The 15,362-nt window shown below is 48.2% G+C and overlaps 1 protein-coding gene across 1 annotated transcript in view; it reads right to left on the reverse strand.

Annotated features, from left to right (window-relative positions):
* The window catches only part of ZC3H3 (zinc finger CCCH-type containing 3), a 269,723-nt gene that overhangs the window by 42,115 nt on the left and 212,246 nt on the right, over window positions 1–15,362 (reverse strand). The gene's annotated exons all lie outside the window — the stretch shown is intronic.

The following is a 15,362-nucleotide window of genomic DNA, read 5'->3' on the forward strand; positions in this document are numbered from 1 at the left end:
GAGGCAAGGGGCGCTTCTTTGGCGTGGGAGCTGAGGGTCGCTGGTGCCCCTGGTGCCCCGGAGAGGGGGCACGGACAAAGATCTGCCCCTTTGCGCCCGGTTTTCTGTCCAGTTGCACGGCGGAAAGAGCCATGCGCTTATGTTCCGTCCCGGCCGGCTCCATTAACACCCAACAAAACACGAGGATTTGGTTACTCCTGCACATGTCATCCGAGGTGAAGAGGAGGGCTTAGCGTTGTAAGGGAGCGACCTCATTCCTTGGGTCACCCGATCCGGCCCACCTGTCGGTGCTGCTAATTTTACCGCCCCCAGCAGGACCGCGGCCAGCTAGCAGGTTGCACCATAAAAAGAAAAGAAAAAAAATAGGGAATCGGGGAGGGAAGAGAGGAGAAGAAGATCCGTCAGGAAGTGCAGGGCAGGGGGCAGAAAGGAAAGTTGAGCCACCAGGACAGTGGCGGGTGAGAAGGATGGAAGATGAGCCCAGATGTTGGGAAAGGCCAAAGGAGCTCATCCTGACCACCATTCTGTCCTCATGGTGATGATCATAGAATTGCAGAGTTGGAAGGAACCACAAAGGTGATGCTTGTGATTTTTGTGTATATCCCACCTTCATCCCAGGCTGGGGCTCAAGGTGGCTTACGACAGGGCTGGAGGGAAGGCTTTCCCAAGGCAGTTTGGAACTGACAGCTAGTAAACAGCCTCTCTGATGGCTTCCCCCCCTCTTCAAAATAATTGGCCACAGATGGAAGAAGCTTTCGGAATTCCTGCTTCCTGCCATTAAAACCTGGAAGGCAACCCAACCTAAGCATCTTTGACTCAGAGGAAGGAGAATGGGCAAATTTATCTGGACCACGGAGCAATTGCACGGAAGGGTCCTTCCAAACTCCATTTACAAAGCAACGGTGATGTACGTGTCAAAGTAGTTTTCCTGTTTTTTGCTTATATTCTAATATTGGAGAGCAATGCTGACGGCCAACTGCGGAGCCTAAAATAGCAGTTGCAAGCAGGGTTGACTACTCGGTTTGTCTGGAGCAAGACAAAACGTGAGTCCGGATTCAGACATGGTTTAGTCTCAAGAAGCAGCAGCAGCAGAGAGGATGTTGCAGCTGCCGTCTCCAGTCCAGGAAGCCACACATTTCCTAGATCCTAGTTCAGGCAAAGTCTGAATGCACAGAAAAGCTCAAGATGCACGTTGATCTACACACACGTAGTTGTTATCCCTGAGAAACGTAGAAAATAACAGGATATATTTATCCGAAAGTCTTCAAACTTACACAACCCTTTAAAAATTAGCTGATGAAGGTGAATACATCGAAACAGGGCCCTGTTGTGGTTTCTGATCCATAACTGACTTCTGACTTCTGCTTTATGATTGAAACTGAGTCTCCATCTGATAAATTATAAGGATCAACGTTATTGTCGAGAGAAAAAGAGAAAATCTTTATAACGAATTATTGTGTTATACATATCTTTATGAGTTTGAGTTTGTAATCTCTGTTACATCTCTACTTGAGTTTGTAATTCTTGACAGAATACATACCGTATTTTTCGCCCTATAGGACGCAATTTTTCCCCTCCAAAAATGAAGGGGAAATCTGTGTGCGTCCTATGGGGCGAATACAGGCTTTCGCTGAAGCTTGGAGAGCGAGAGGGGTCGGTGCGCACCGACCCCTCTCGCTCTCCAGGCTTCAGGAAGCTATCAGCAAGCCTGGGGAGCCCTGCGGGAGTTCCCGCAGGGCTCCCTAGGCTGCGAATAGCAGCCTGCCGCCCGGCGTGCAGGCCGCCCTGAAACAGAGCGCCCCTCGCGCTGGGCAGACATCTGCAGCGTGGGGAGCCCTGCGGGAACTCCCGCAGGGCTCCCTAGGCTGCGGATAGCAGCCTGCTGCATGGAGCGCGGGGCACCCTGAAGCAGAGCGCCCCGCGCTTCAGGCAGACATCGTCCTGACCCACAAGCTCGGGGGACAGCGGGGAGGCGCAGCGCCGCCATCCTACTGTTCCCCAACCTGGTTTGGGGGGGGGGAATAAAGGGGGGGAAATTCCCTCTATTTCCCCCCCCAAAAAAAAACTAGGTGCGTCCTATGGGACGGAGCATCCTATGGGACGAAAAATACGGTACTTTTGAATGGATTAGTTTTTGTTGCTATTGACTATTGACTTGTGAGGAGGGACCACTCCCACTGCTGAAACTTGGCCTGAGTTCTTGGTGTGCTTTTTTTCTTGGTATATTTAATAACAAGAACGCCAACTTACTTAACGTTAAAGTCATGGTTTGGCCTGGCGCTATGTGCCCAGTGGCCTAGTGACTGAATGTGACTTCGCAGAGGGTGATTTCATGCATGTTTTAAAAACGCAGTTTTAAGTAGACATCAAATGGACCTTTAAACGCTGCCTCCAGCCGAGCCTTTTATGCTGTTTGCTCCTTGCAGCAGAGGCTGCATCTGGCGGCCTTGCCCTCCCAATTCTGCTGATGCCTCCACATATTTATAGGGCACGGCGTCCTCGTTCTATTCTTTAACGGAGGAAGAGACCCGAGAGCCGCCTGCCCAAGCGTCAACTTACAGCTATCGATCTGCAGCGGCTTTTCCTGCAGCGTATTTGCTTTGCAGCCCTGACGGTGAAACTCTTGGGGGGGAAACGATGCCTGTCAGTGACATAGCTGTCAAGCGTCCCTTATTTGGCGGGGCAGTCCCTTATTCCAGCACCATGTCCCGCTGCTGCCCCTTATTGATGATGTCCCTTAAATAAGCTACTGAAGGTAATGGGGCCCTTTCTATGTCCAGCTGTCCTTTGTCAACAACAAATTGTTGCTGTTTTTTTGTGTTGAATATATGCTATATGGTAATTTATAGGACCTAATAGGTATCTAAAGCCATTTGCACGCAACAAAATATGTATTTTATCAAAGTAATTGTTGATCCCTTATTTTGGCTGCTGATCCCTTATTTTCGAGGCTGCTGGCCCCTTATTTTCAAATCTGTAAGTTGACAGCTATGATCGGTGACCGAATCTCAGGCCCCGACAAGGCCTAAAAGAGGAGCCGCCGTGGCCTCTGAGAGAAATCCACAAAAGCGGGGCTGCCCCAAATCGTAAATAATTCCACAAGGCCGGTGGCAGTGGCAGGATCCCCCTTGATCACGTGACTCCAGCCGCAAAATTCCGTGGTGTAATAAACAAAATCTGCCCTTATTCCCTTATGGGAGACACAAGAGCCCTTATAGAGTCCTTTGTAGGTTCTCCATCAGTTGGAGAAAATAACAGAGGCCAACCAGAGAATATTGAGAAGCAAAGCAGCTAGTAAGCCTGATCTTTATTGAACTGCTGCAACAGGGTGCTCCCCTCACATGCAGGAAAGGAGGATAACCCAGAACAAAGGTGTGCCCACCCTTATATAGACATTTTAAATTCCCTGCCCTGGAGCTCAAGACCACCCTCCATACATCATACCTACATCACAGAAAAGGCGGTCTACAACAGAAATTTGAATGTTATTTTTCCGGTCTGCCAGGTTATCTGCTAATGTCTTATCTGATTGCCTTTCCTGGTAGTCTGGCCATTCCTCTGAGATAGAATCACAGAATCATAGAGTTGGAATAGACCACAAGGGCCATCGAGTCCAACCCCCTGCCAAGCAGGAAACACCATCAGAGCACTCCTGACATATGGTTGTCAAGCCTCTGCTTAAAGGCCTCCAAAGAAGGAGACTCCACCACACTCCTTGGCAGCAAATTCCACTGTCGAACAGCTCTTACTGTCAGGAAGTTCTTCCTAATGTTTAGGTGGTATCTTCTTTCTTGTAGTTTGGATCCATTGCTCCGTGTCCGCTTCTCTGGAGCAGCAGAAAACAACCTTTCTCCCTCCTCTCTATGACATCCTTTTATATATTTGAACATGGCTATCATATCACCCCTTAACCTCCTCTTCTCCAGGCTAAACACGCCCAGCTCCCTTAGCCGTTCCTCATAAGGCATCGTTTCCAGGCCTTTGACCATTTTGGTTGCCCTCCTCTGGACACGTTCAAGTTTCTCAGTGTCCTTCTTGAACTGTGGTGCCCAGAACTGGACACAGTACTCCAGGTGAGGTCTGACCAGAGCAGAATACAGTGGCACTATTGCTTCCCTTGATCTAGATGCTATACTCCTATTGCATCTAGATCAAGGGAAGTCATAGTGCCACTGTATTCTGCTTTGGTCAGACCTCACCTGGAGGTAGATGGTGATTACCCAATTCCTGAGACAATGGGAAGGTTCCCTCACCCCCTCCCTCCTTGCAGAGAAAGCATTTGGTCAGTTTGGGAGTCAAAATGGTTTCAGGACGGTCTTCCTGTGCTGCTCCAGACATGTGGTCCACATATCTATGAATGTGCTTGGTTGGTACATTTATTATACATATAAGAACTTAATTTTTTTATTTCAGTGGAATCATAAAGGTAAAGGTAAAGGGACCCCTGACCATTAGGTCCACTCGTGGCCGACTCTGGGGTTGCGGCGCTCATCTCGCTTTACTGGCCAAGGGAGCTGGCATACAGCTTCCGGGTCATGTGGCCAGCATGACTAAGCCGCTTCTGGCGAACCTGAGCAGCGCACGGAAATGCTGTTTACCTTCCCGCCAGAGTGGTACCTATTTATCTACTTGCACTTTGACGTGCTTTGAACTGCTAGGATGGCAGGAGCAGGGACCGAACAACAGGAGCTCACCCCATCGCGGGGATTCAAACCGCCAACCTTCTGATCGGCAAGTCCTAGGCTCTGTGGTTTAACCCACAGCGCCACCTGCGTCCCCAGTGGAATCACAGAATCATGGAAATGTAGAGTCGGAAGGGACCCCCCAAAGGCCATCTAGTCCAACCCCCTGCAATGCAGGAATAACAGCTGAAGAACCCCTGGCGGATGGATGCCTAACCTCTGTTCGAAAATCCTCAGTGAAGAAATCTGTAGTGGCCCCCGCTTGTGGAATGCTCTCCCCAGGGAGGCTCGCCTGGCGCCTTCGTGATGGATCTTTAGGCACCAGACAAAAACGTTCCTCTGCAAAACCAAACATTTGCCTGATTAAGCAATCTATGGCCTTTTAAATGTGATTGTGGGAGGGTGGGTTATTTGAGGTTTTTCATTTATTAAGTTATGTATTTTGTGTTTCCATTTTGTACTTTTTTGTGATCTTCAGATGAAGGGTGACATATAAATTTAATTCATCATCATCATCATTTTTTGAGATAAGGATAGGGAAATGAAAGTGGGGGGAGATGTCTGCTTGATACAACGTCATCTAACCTCCCCATGAACAGATCAGAATAAATAAATAGGTCACCTGGAAGCACGCAGGACAAAGCATCATTAGAGGCACTTTCCTCCCATTTGCAGGCTGTGCAAACCCCTCCATAAGGCTAAAAATGGGGGGAGTAACAACTCCATTTGACACACCACACAATCTATAGGTCTCCAGTGACATTCACAGGCCCTGCTCCCAGCACACACCCGCCCAGGGAAAGTGGAACGACGCGAGCGGCTTGTGAGGCGGAGAGGATCGCACTCCATCCCCGGGTGTGTTACGGCACAATGATTATCAGGAGTCAAAACATGTTGCCCCAGAAACCAGCAACAGGCACCTCAAGCCTGGCTGCTGAAGCCAGCAATCGCTGCTTGCCCTCCGGCAAGGAACACGTGCGTGCTCTGTAACTTGTGTCGTCCGCCCGACTCCTCTAGCGGGGACGTAACACCTACGCTGGGGGCTTTCAGCCCCCGTTAATGAATTGGCAGGGTGGATCACCTAGTCCTGGGCAGAACCTTTGCCCTCGCTATCTGCTACCAGCGCCACTCCTCCCTGGCTTGTGAGCACATTCTCGGCAGGAGTTAATAACACAGGAGGGAGACCAGCAGTCAGAGGACAGTGGTGTCTGCGAAGCTCTTGCCACTGAGAAGATAATCACAGACTATTATCAAAGGGGAGGATGTTTCCCCCCCCCTTCTCCTTTTTTTCTTTTTATCAAAACTTGCCCAAGCTATTAAACAGTTCCCATTTGTACTGATAAGCAACATTTACAGCATAAGTGTCTGAAAGTCACAGAAGACGCAGCGGTTATATTAAGGAAGCAGTGGGGGCCCTCATTATGCCATTACGGTGGTGGGTAAATAAGAGGTATCTCTGCAGAAATCTTTGGAGGTTAAAGCCAGAGCGGCGGGGATTGTTTGGGACTCTCGGAGAGTTTGCTAAGCCCTTTAAATCAAAAGCTTCTGTTCCGATCACTGGCCTCCGTCACGCTCGCCTCCGCTGCTGCTGCTCCTGTAGCTGTGGATTAATCCAGAAAAAGACTAGCCAAATGATCAAAGCACAGAGCAAAGCAGCAGAGAGAGGTGTGTTCTCCTGGATGGGGGAAGCATAAGCTGCAAACAGATGGGATCTGGAAAGACCTGGAGTCTGCCTTTGGCTGGGAGAGCTGTGTGGGCAAGAGAGCAAGCTTTGCAATTACCATATTTTTCGCCCTATAGGACGCACATTTTCCCCTCCAAAAATGAAGGGGAAATGTGTGTGCATCCTATGGGGCGAATGCAGGCTTTCGCTGAAGCCTGGAGAGCGAGAGGGGTCGGTGCGCACTGACCCCTCTCGCTCTCCAGGCTTCAGGAAGCTCTGTGTAACCCTCGGGAGACCGGCTCCGAGGGCTGCACAGAGCTGCCTGCAGTCCCGGGCTCAGCGCAGCTCTGCGCGGCCATCGGGAGCGGGGTGCTAAGTCCCGCCCGGTTCCCGATGGCTGCGCAGAGCTGCCTGCAGTCCCGGGCTCAGCGCACTTCTCCCCATTGCCAGCCCCACAAGCTCGGGGGACAGCGGGGAGGCGGAGTGTGCCTTCCCACTGTTCCCCGACCTGGTTCTTCCAGCCCCACACCTGGGGGGGAAATAATTTTTTTTCTTTATTCCCCCCCCCAAAAAAAAAACTAGGTGCGTCCTATGGGCCGGTGCGTCCTATGGGGTGCAAAATACGGTACACAAAGCCCTGCTCTCCAAAGCAGGCATCTTCAGAGAATACGTCCGGGGGTTTCCTGCCTGAAGAAATGCTCTGTGTGGCTCAAGAACAGCCACATCTTCCTGCGTAGGAGGGACGGATGCAGGATCCTGCCCGAAACAGAAGAACATCCAGAAACAGCCTCCATGGCCTGGGAGTTTTCTCCCCTGCCAACTAAAACGGGTCCGCAGAGAGACAGTCACCAAGCGGCCTTAGAAAACGGAGCCAACAGAAATAAAGCAAAACACAAGACCACTTTTAATGTACTCAATTACGGCTGCAAGAATACTTGTAGCCAGAAGTTGGAAATGTGAAACAACACCAACAATAATAGATTGGCAATCACTCATGCATATTTTCAATTAGCAAAGCTGACCGGAAAAGTTAGGAGCCCCAAATCAAAAAGTATATAGAGAATGGAAATTATTCAAGGAGTATATAAGACTATATTGTAAAAATGATATTATTCTAGCAGAATTGAATGATACTTGTGTATAATAAACAAATGGAGTAAATATCTTAGAGAAACATACAGAAAAAGCTACAAAACAAACTGTACAATAAAATTAAGACAACAGAAAAAGTACAACGAGAATGAAGACTTTATTGGATAAGATATGATGCTATAACTGATATTCTTTTCTTATTGTTGATTCTTTTTTGTTCCTTTTTATTTTATATTTTATTTTTAACTCTGTTGTAACCATTTGCAATGTATTTGTAAGATGGTGTTGTAAATCAGTAAAGATGATTTCAGAAAAAGAGAAAAAAAGAAAATGGAGCACGTGCTTCAAGGAACTCAGGACACTCCACAGCCCACAGCGGCTGCTGAAGACCAGCTCCCTTGAACTGCTTTCTGTGGGCCTGAGCCTAGCCTGTTCCTGAGGTTCAGAACAAGGCTGGATCCATGTTATTCCAGTCCGGGTCCAGATGTATAATGTCAAGGGCACTGGAGCATCCTTACGTTCATCTCTATCCCAGGACAGTGAAAGTCCCTTGTAGTGTCCCAAGGGGGTCCTTTGGGATATTTTGCATTAAAAGAAGTGGGGCAAACTGGATGAGGGATTAAGGAGGGCAACACATTTGGTCCATCTATCTCACTCGTGTCTCCACTGGAAGCAGCTCTCTATTCAAAGACGCTCTCAGAGGAACCTGGGATCCTCTGCATGCAAAGCTGGTGATCTGCTGATGATCTAAGGCTGCAAAGAGATCCCAGGAAAAGCCACTAACCATCGAGCCGGTTTTAAATGCCGTTTAAGCATTTGTTCTTAAAAATATTCAAATACAAGAGCCGTTTGCGACAATTGTACATAAAACCGCCCAACAGAAACCACACGTAAAGTTGTTGCAAATGGTTCTTATATCTGAATATTTAAGGATTTAAAATTGGAAATCAACTAAATATTGCGGAGAGACGTCTTCTTAATTGCCCGTGTGGGCATGATGGAATAGAAAAGTTTTCGGCAGGCGTTTACGAGCCGAAACAGAAGGCGTCTGCTGGATTTATCTGGAAGGTTCCCTCTACTCCGTGGGGCAAACGCAGAAGAGATAGCCTGAGTCTGGAAGAACAAAGGAGAGGAATTCATCTTCTTCACGCAAGGCAGGTGATTTCTAGTCAAAGGAATCAGCGGCGGAAAAACAGGCGTCGTTTTCCGCAAGAACCCTGCACAGCACAAAATCACAGCACACGGCATCAGCAAAGGTTTATTTTACCAGTCCAGAGAAGCCCTGTGCAGACACTCTCAAAAGGTCCTTAACGGAAGAGGGAGAGAGCAGGCCAGGAATTCTAAACAATAATGGATCTTTTTTTTTAAGTGGCTGCCTTGCATAAAGACAAAAAAAGGCACCCAGAAAAGGAAGGAAGGAAGAAGTGAGGGATGCAGCTCCTGAGGTGAAGCAGAGGCCATCCTGGCAGCATCCGGAGCCAGCAGGAGAAGGGAGGAGAGGCTGCCATAGCTAGGCAGCTGCCTTGGTTGCAACAGGGCAGGATCAGCTGAAGCGCCCTCGACCAGGAATTAAATGGGAAGCAAAGCTTATATATACAATTGGAGGCAAAGTTTATATACGCAGGGGTACGCATGCCCCTAAATATTTTTTGAACCTAAATTTGGCCTCCGTGAGGGACAGTATTTCAATATGAGCAGGAAAATTAGAGTACCCCTAAACATTTTTTTAAAAGAAAAAAAGCACTGTGAGTGTGTGCGTGCGCATGTGTATTCCACCTTTAATTATTATTATTTGTTTGTTTGTTTGTTTGTTTGTTTGTTTGTTTATACCCCACCCATCTGGCTGGGTTTCTTCAGCCACTCTGGGCGGCTTCCAACAAAAGATTAAAAATACAATAAAACACCAGTCATTTAAAACTTCCCAAAACAGGTCTGCCGTCAGATGTCTTCTAAATGTCAGATAGTTGTTTATTTCTTTGACATCTGATGGGAGGGCGTTCCACAGGGCAGGAGCCATTACTGAGAAGGCCCTCTGCCTGGTTCCTTGTAGCCTCGCTTCTCGCAGGGCCAGATGGCCCTCGGAGCTGGACCTCAGTGTCCAGGCTGAACGATGGGGGTGGAAGCACATAAAGCCGGTTCTGAAAGACCTACATTGGCTCCCAGTACATTTCCGAGCACAATTCAAAGTGTTGGTGCTAACCTTGAAAGCCCTAAACGGCCTCAGCCCAGTATACCTGAAGCAGCGTCTCCACCCCCATCGTTCTACCCGGACACTGAGGTCCAGTGCCGAGGGCCTTCTGGTGGTTTCTTCACTGCAAAAAGTGAGGTTACAGTGAACCAGGCAGAGGGCCTTCTCAGTGGTGGTGCCCTCCCGGTGGAACGCCCTCCCGTCAGATGTCAAGGACAGAAACAACTACAGTCATACCTCGGAATGAATACGCTTCAGGTTGAGCATTTTCGCGTTGCGCTCCGCAGCGACCCAGAAGTAACGGAACGCATCACTTCCAGGTTTCGCCGCTCACGCATGCGCAGTCACTCAAAATGACACCATGCGCAGAAGAGGCAAAACGTGACCCGCGCACGCGCAGACGCACAGTCACATGTTACGTTCGCTTCAGGATGCGAACGGGGCTCCGGAACGGATCCCGTTCGCATCCAGAGGTACCACTGTATCTTACTTTTAAAAGACATATGAAGGCAGCCCCATTTAGGGAAGCTTTTAATATGTGATGAATTATTGTATTTTAATATTTTGCTGGAAGCCGCCCAGTCAGATGAGGGGGGTATAAACAATAAATTATTTATTATTATTATTATTATTATTATTATTATTATTATTATTATTATTTAAATAGCAGCTGCTGGAAACCCCAGGAGGGGAGAGTTGGCCACTGTGAAAAGAGGACGTTGGCCGAGATGGGCCACTGGGCTGGTCCAGCAGGCTGTTCTTATGTTCTTAATCTCGGCACGACAGAAGCAAATTGCATGTTCCACGAAGGGCAGGGAGCCCCTGGGGGATCTCTCAAGGGAACCTCTGTCCCTGGCACAGAGTCCCAGTGCCCAGAAAGAGCGGTTGGCACACTGGGTTTCTAGCACACCCACGGGCAGCGCCAGGTCCGACCTCAGCTGCCTGCCTGCCTTTCGCCTGCCCTTTTAAAAGCTAAAACTGCAGACAGCTGTGCCCTGCCGCATATCGGACACAAGAGTAGGGAAAAGGGAGAGAAAGTGTGGGGGGAAAGGCAGAACGAGAAGAGATTTACTCCCTTTCTAAATTATTCAGAAGAAAAGGGACTGCGCATCTTTAACAAGCCATCGTTTTATGAAGCAAGGTTAACATTTTTACTTGATTCAGTAGAATATTATAAACTCTCCGGGGTCCATTTGAGGACTTTCTACTTTGTGCAAAAGGAACAGACTCAGCACTTTTTATATTATTTAGAGAATAAAATTAACCCTCGATGGCCCAGGCTGGGTATTTCCTCTCCCCAGTTAAATATGGCACGCTCAGCAATTCTACCCCCCCGATATAATTACGGGCTGCTATCCATCATCTGTAGGAGAATGTTTTTCTGACACTCCAGAAGTGATGCGGTAAGCACGTTCACTAATAGAATAAATATTCTAAGTATCTCTTTTATATTTTCATTTAAATTGGAATATTTTAAAATAATTGTACACGTGCTGCCTGGGTGACTTGTACCGGAGAGAGGCTGCCCGATCGACTCTGCCTTCGGCTCGGAGGGAAGGTCTCCCGCCACAAAAACCAGGGGGCCGGCTGCAAAACGCCATTAGCAAAAGGTAATCTGCTAGCAATCTTTTGCTGCCAGAGTCCCTCTGTGAGCGTCCTCGCCAAGTGTTGCTCTTCCCCACTATTGACTGATGGCCGCCTCTCGATTGGAATGTAGGTGTCCCGACTTCAAAATTTATTTATTGCATCTATGTTGTTGTCATTTAGTCGTGTCCGACTCTTCGTGACCCCCTGGACCAGAGCACGCCAGTCCCCCCTGCCTTCCACTGCCTCCTGCAGTTTGGTCAAACTCATGCTGGTAGCTTCGAGAACACTGTCCCACCATCTCGTCCTCTGTCTCCCCTTCTCCTTGCGCCCTCCATCTTTCCCAACATCAGGGTCTTTTCCAGGGAGTCTTCTCTTCTCGTGAGGTGGCCAAAGTCTTGGAGCCTCAGCTTCAGGATCTGTCCTTCCAGTGAGCACTCAGGGCTGATTTCCTTCATAATGGAGAGGTTTGATCTTCTTGCAGTCCATGGGACTCTCAAGAGTCTCCTCCAGCACCATAATTCAAAAGCATCCATTCTTCGGCGATCAGCCTTCTTTATGGTCCAGCTCTCACTTCCATACATCACTACTGGGAAAACCATAGCTTGAACTATACGGACCTTTGTCGGCAAGGTGATGTCTCTGCTTTTTAAGATGCTGTCTAGGTTTGTCATTGCTTTTCTCCCAAGAAGCAGGCGTCTTTTAATTCCGTGACTGCTGTCACCATCCGCAGTGATCACGGAGCATCTATATCCCAGGTTACCTGGTGAATGGGAGGATTCGAACCCTAGCCTCTCCCAGTTCAGAGCCTGACCCTCTAACCAAGACACCACAAGGTGCTCCCTGGAACTCCTCCTCCTAGTTGCACAAGAGTAGCCCTACTGGGATATAAACAGCGGCGAACCAGATGCCCTAACAGAAGAATTCGGAACCAGGACCAGAAGACAACCAGCCATTGCTGTCCTACCACCACCGATAAAACCTGGAGGTTCCCTCCAGCCATCATGATTAGCAGCCGTTGGCAGACTTCTCCTCCTCCTCTGTCTTTTCTAGGCATTTGTCCAACCCCCTTCTAAAGCTAGCAACCATCACATCCGGTGGCAGTGAGTTCCACAAGCCAGCAGCGTGATTTTCTGGCACTGTCAGAGAGGGAGGGGAAACCTCCCCTGCCTTTGCTTTCTCCACACCTTCTCCACAGGTAGGGCAAGCACATCCCCTGGCCTCAAGTCTCCTTTCCCTCCATGCTGGTCTCTGCTGCTTCCAGTGGCTGCCATCACCTGAGACACGGAAGCCGCATTCAGGGCTGGCCCAGTACATTTTGGCAACTGAGGCGGACCACAAATTGACACACAAATGCACCCCAGCCAAGGAAGAAGGGATGTTGACAAAGCAGGGGATAAAGATTGACCACTGGGATCTGCTGCCCCTGGGGATCCTGCCACCCGAGGCAGTAGGCTCACCTTGCCTCATGGGTGTGCCAGCCCTGGCTGCTTTCCTTCACAATACTGCAGCCGTGTGGCTGTCAGGGAGCTGTCAGGCGAGGAATGTGAGGAATTAACTACAGTGGTACCTTGGTTCTCAAACTTAATCCGTTTCAGAAGTCTGTTCCAAAACCAAAGCGTTCCAAAACCAAGGCACGCTTTCCCATAGAAAGTAATGCAAAATGGATTAATGGGTTCCAGAAATTTAAAAACAACCCCTAAAACAGCAATTTAACATGAATTTTATTATCTAACAAGACCATTAATTCATAAAATGAAAACAATAAACAATGCACTGCAGTCACTTACTCACTCACTCAATCAATCAATCAATCAATCAATCAATCAGTAGCTGAATTGGGTTCCACACAGTCACAAAAACAACAAAAAAGCTACAAAAACACAAAATAAATAGCAAAAACGAACAGAACTCAGTGTAACACTCAAAACGGCACACGTTCGGCTTCCGAAAAAAGTTTGCAAACCGGAACACTTTTGGGTTTGCAGTGTTTGGGTTCCAAGTTGTTTGAGTATGAAGGCATTTGAGAACCAAGGTACCACTGTATTGTCGAAAGTACACTCACAAGTTACTCCTAGGTGTGCACGTATTGAGGCAGTTGTCGCGACAGAGAGACCCCCGCCCGCCACAACCTCAGCTTAGGTATCTCCACCACCCGAGCTGCACGCAAGCAGAAGCAGGCTTGCCGATCAGAAGGTCGGCGGTTCAAATCCCCGCGACGGGGTGAGTTCCCGTTGCTCAATCCCTGCTCCTGGCAACCTAGCAGTTCAAAAGCACGTCAAAGTGCAAGTAGATAAATAGGTAAAAGGCGTTTCCGTGCACTGCTCTGGTTCGCCAGAAGCGGCTTAGTCATGCTGGCCACATGACCCGGAAGCTGTACGCCGGCTCCCTCGGCCAGTAAAGCGAGATGAGCGCCGCAACCCCAGAGTCGTCCGCGACTGGACCTAATGGTCAGGGGTCCCTTTACCTTTTTTTTTTTTTTTTTTAGTTAAGCTATGGCACTCCCTCCCACAGCAGGAAATGGGGGCGACCAACCTTGATGGCTTTAAAAGCGGATGGGGCAAACTCACAGAGCCAAGGGCTGCTGATGGCGACCGTGCTAGATGGAGCAGCCTCTCTCTCTACAATAATTGGAGGTATGGAGAGAGGGATTCTTTAAAGGCACTTTCCTACTGTTTGCCCCCTAAAGCCCATCGCCCAAAAGAAGGACATAAAAGGTGGGATCATCAGGTGTGTGACTGTACATCTGAGAAACGAATATTGCAGGGCTACAAAAGCTGGACAAAAGGGCAACCCAAGAGATCATGGGCGTGAAGGAACTCCCCAGGGAAGAAAGGTGACAACACCTGGGGCTTCTGAGTTTCCGGGGAAAGGTGAGTTAAGTGGGTGGGTGGGGGGACATGGCAGAGAAGTTGAGAATTACTGTATTTTTTGCTCTATAAGTCTCACTTTTCCCCTCCTAAAAAGTAAGGGGAAATGTGTGTGCATCTTATGGAGCGAATGCAGGCTGCGCAGCTATCCCAGAAGCCAGAACAGCAAGAGGGATTGCTGCTTTCACTGCGCAGCGATCCCTCTTCCTGTTCTGGCTTCTGAGAGTCAGAATATTTTTTTTCTTGTTTTCCTCCTCCAAAAACTAGGTGCGTCTTGTGGTCTGGTGTGTCTTATAGAGCGAAAAATACGGTATGTTTGGTGTGGAGGAAGTGGATAGGAAGAAGTGGTTTTCTCTCTCTTATAAGGCAAGAGGTTAAGACCATCCAATGAAGCCGAATGTTGAAAGATTCAGGACAAAAGGAAAGCAGTTTTTCATGCAGCACAAACTATGGAATATTGTTTAACCACAAAAACACGATGATGATTTTATTAAATGTATTAGTCGCAATTTAGCCATGGCAACTCAAAGTGACTTACAATATTATAAGCAAAAATCCAAATACATATCTATATTAAAACCAGTACTTTTTAAAAGAAAAATCTAAAAACAGTTCCATTTTTTAAAAAAAACTAGATTCCCACTGCAGCAAAGAGAGCAAGTTTCTCATCAGGAGCCCCCTTGGTTTCATTGAAATAGCAGACTCCTTACCTTTGAGGTAGCCCTGATTTTCAGAGAATTTAACATTAAGTTATCCCTGGTTGCTTCTTGCCAAACCAAGAATCACAGCACATACCACACAGAGACAAACTCAGCCAGCTATTTTTACTTTTTTAAATTCCCAAGATTTAAATCCCAACTTTTCCGAAGTGGCATATGCCCACACACACAGGGTGCAAATCACACTGTGTGATCCCAGCTAGATTTGAAGATGGAAACATTTCTGTCCAGTATCTTTCCAGCAAGGGGTAGTTGCCATTTAAGAAGTCCTGCCTACTTACCTGTGGTAGTGAACCCCAAAAAGGAGGAAAGAGGAGGTGGGAGAACATCAAAAAACTGAAAAGGAGACATCCTTCTCAGCTGCAGACACTGGGTTTTCTGTGAGCATGGACCATGTCATGAGACAAAACAACAATTGCAAGAGAGATATACCGTATTTTTTGCCCTATAGGACGCACTTTTCCCCCTCCAAAAATGAAGGGGAAATGTGTGTGCATCCTATGGGGCAAATACAGGCTTCAGGAAGCTCTGCGCAACCCTAGGGAGCCCGGCGCGGCTCTGGCA

The sequence above is a fragment of the Podarcis muralis genome, chromosome 8, assembly GCF_964188315.1.
Source record: "Podarcis muralis chromosome 8, rPodMur119.hap1.1, whole genome shotgun sequence".
Taxonomy (NCBI): Eukaryota; Metazoa; Chordata; class Lepidosauria; order Squamata; family Lacertidae; genus Podarcis; species Podarcis muralis.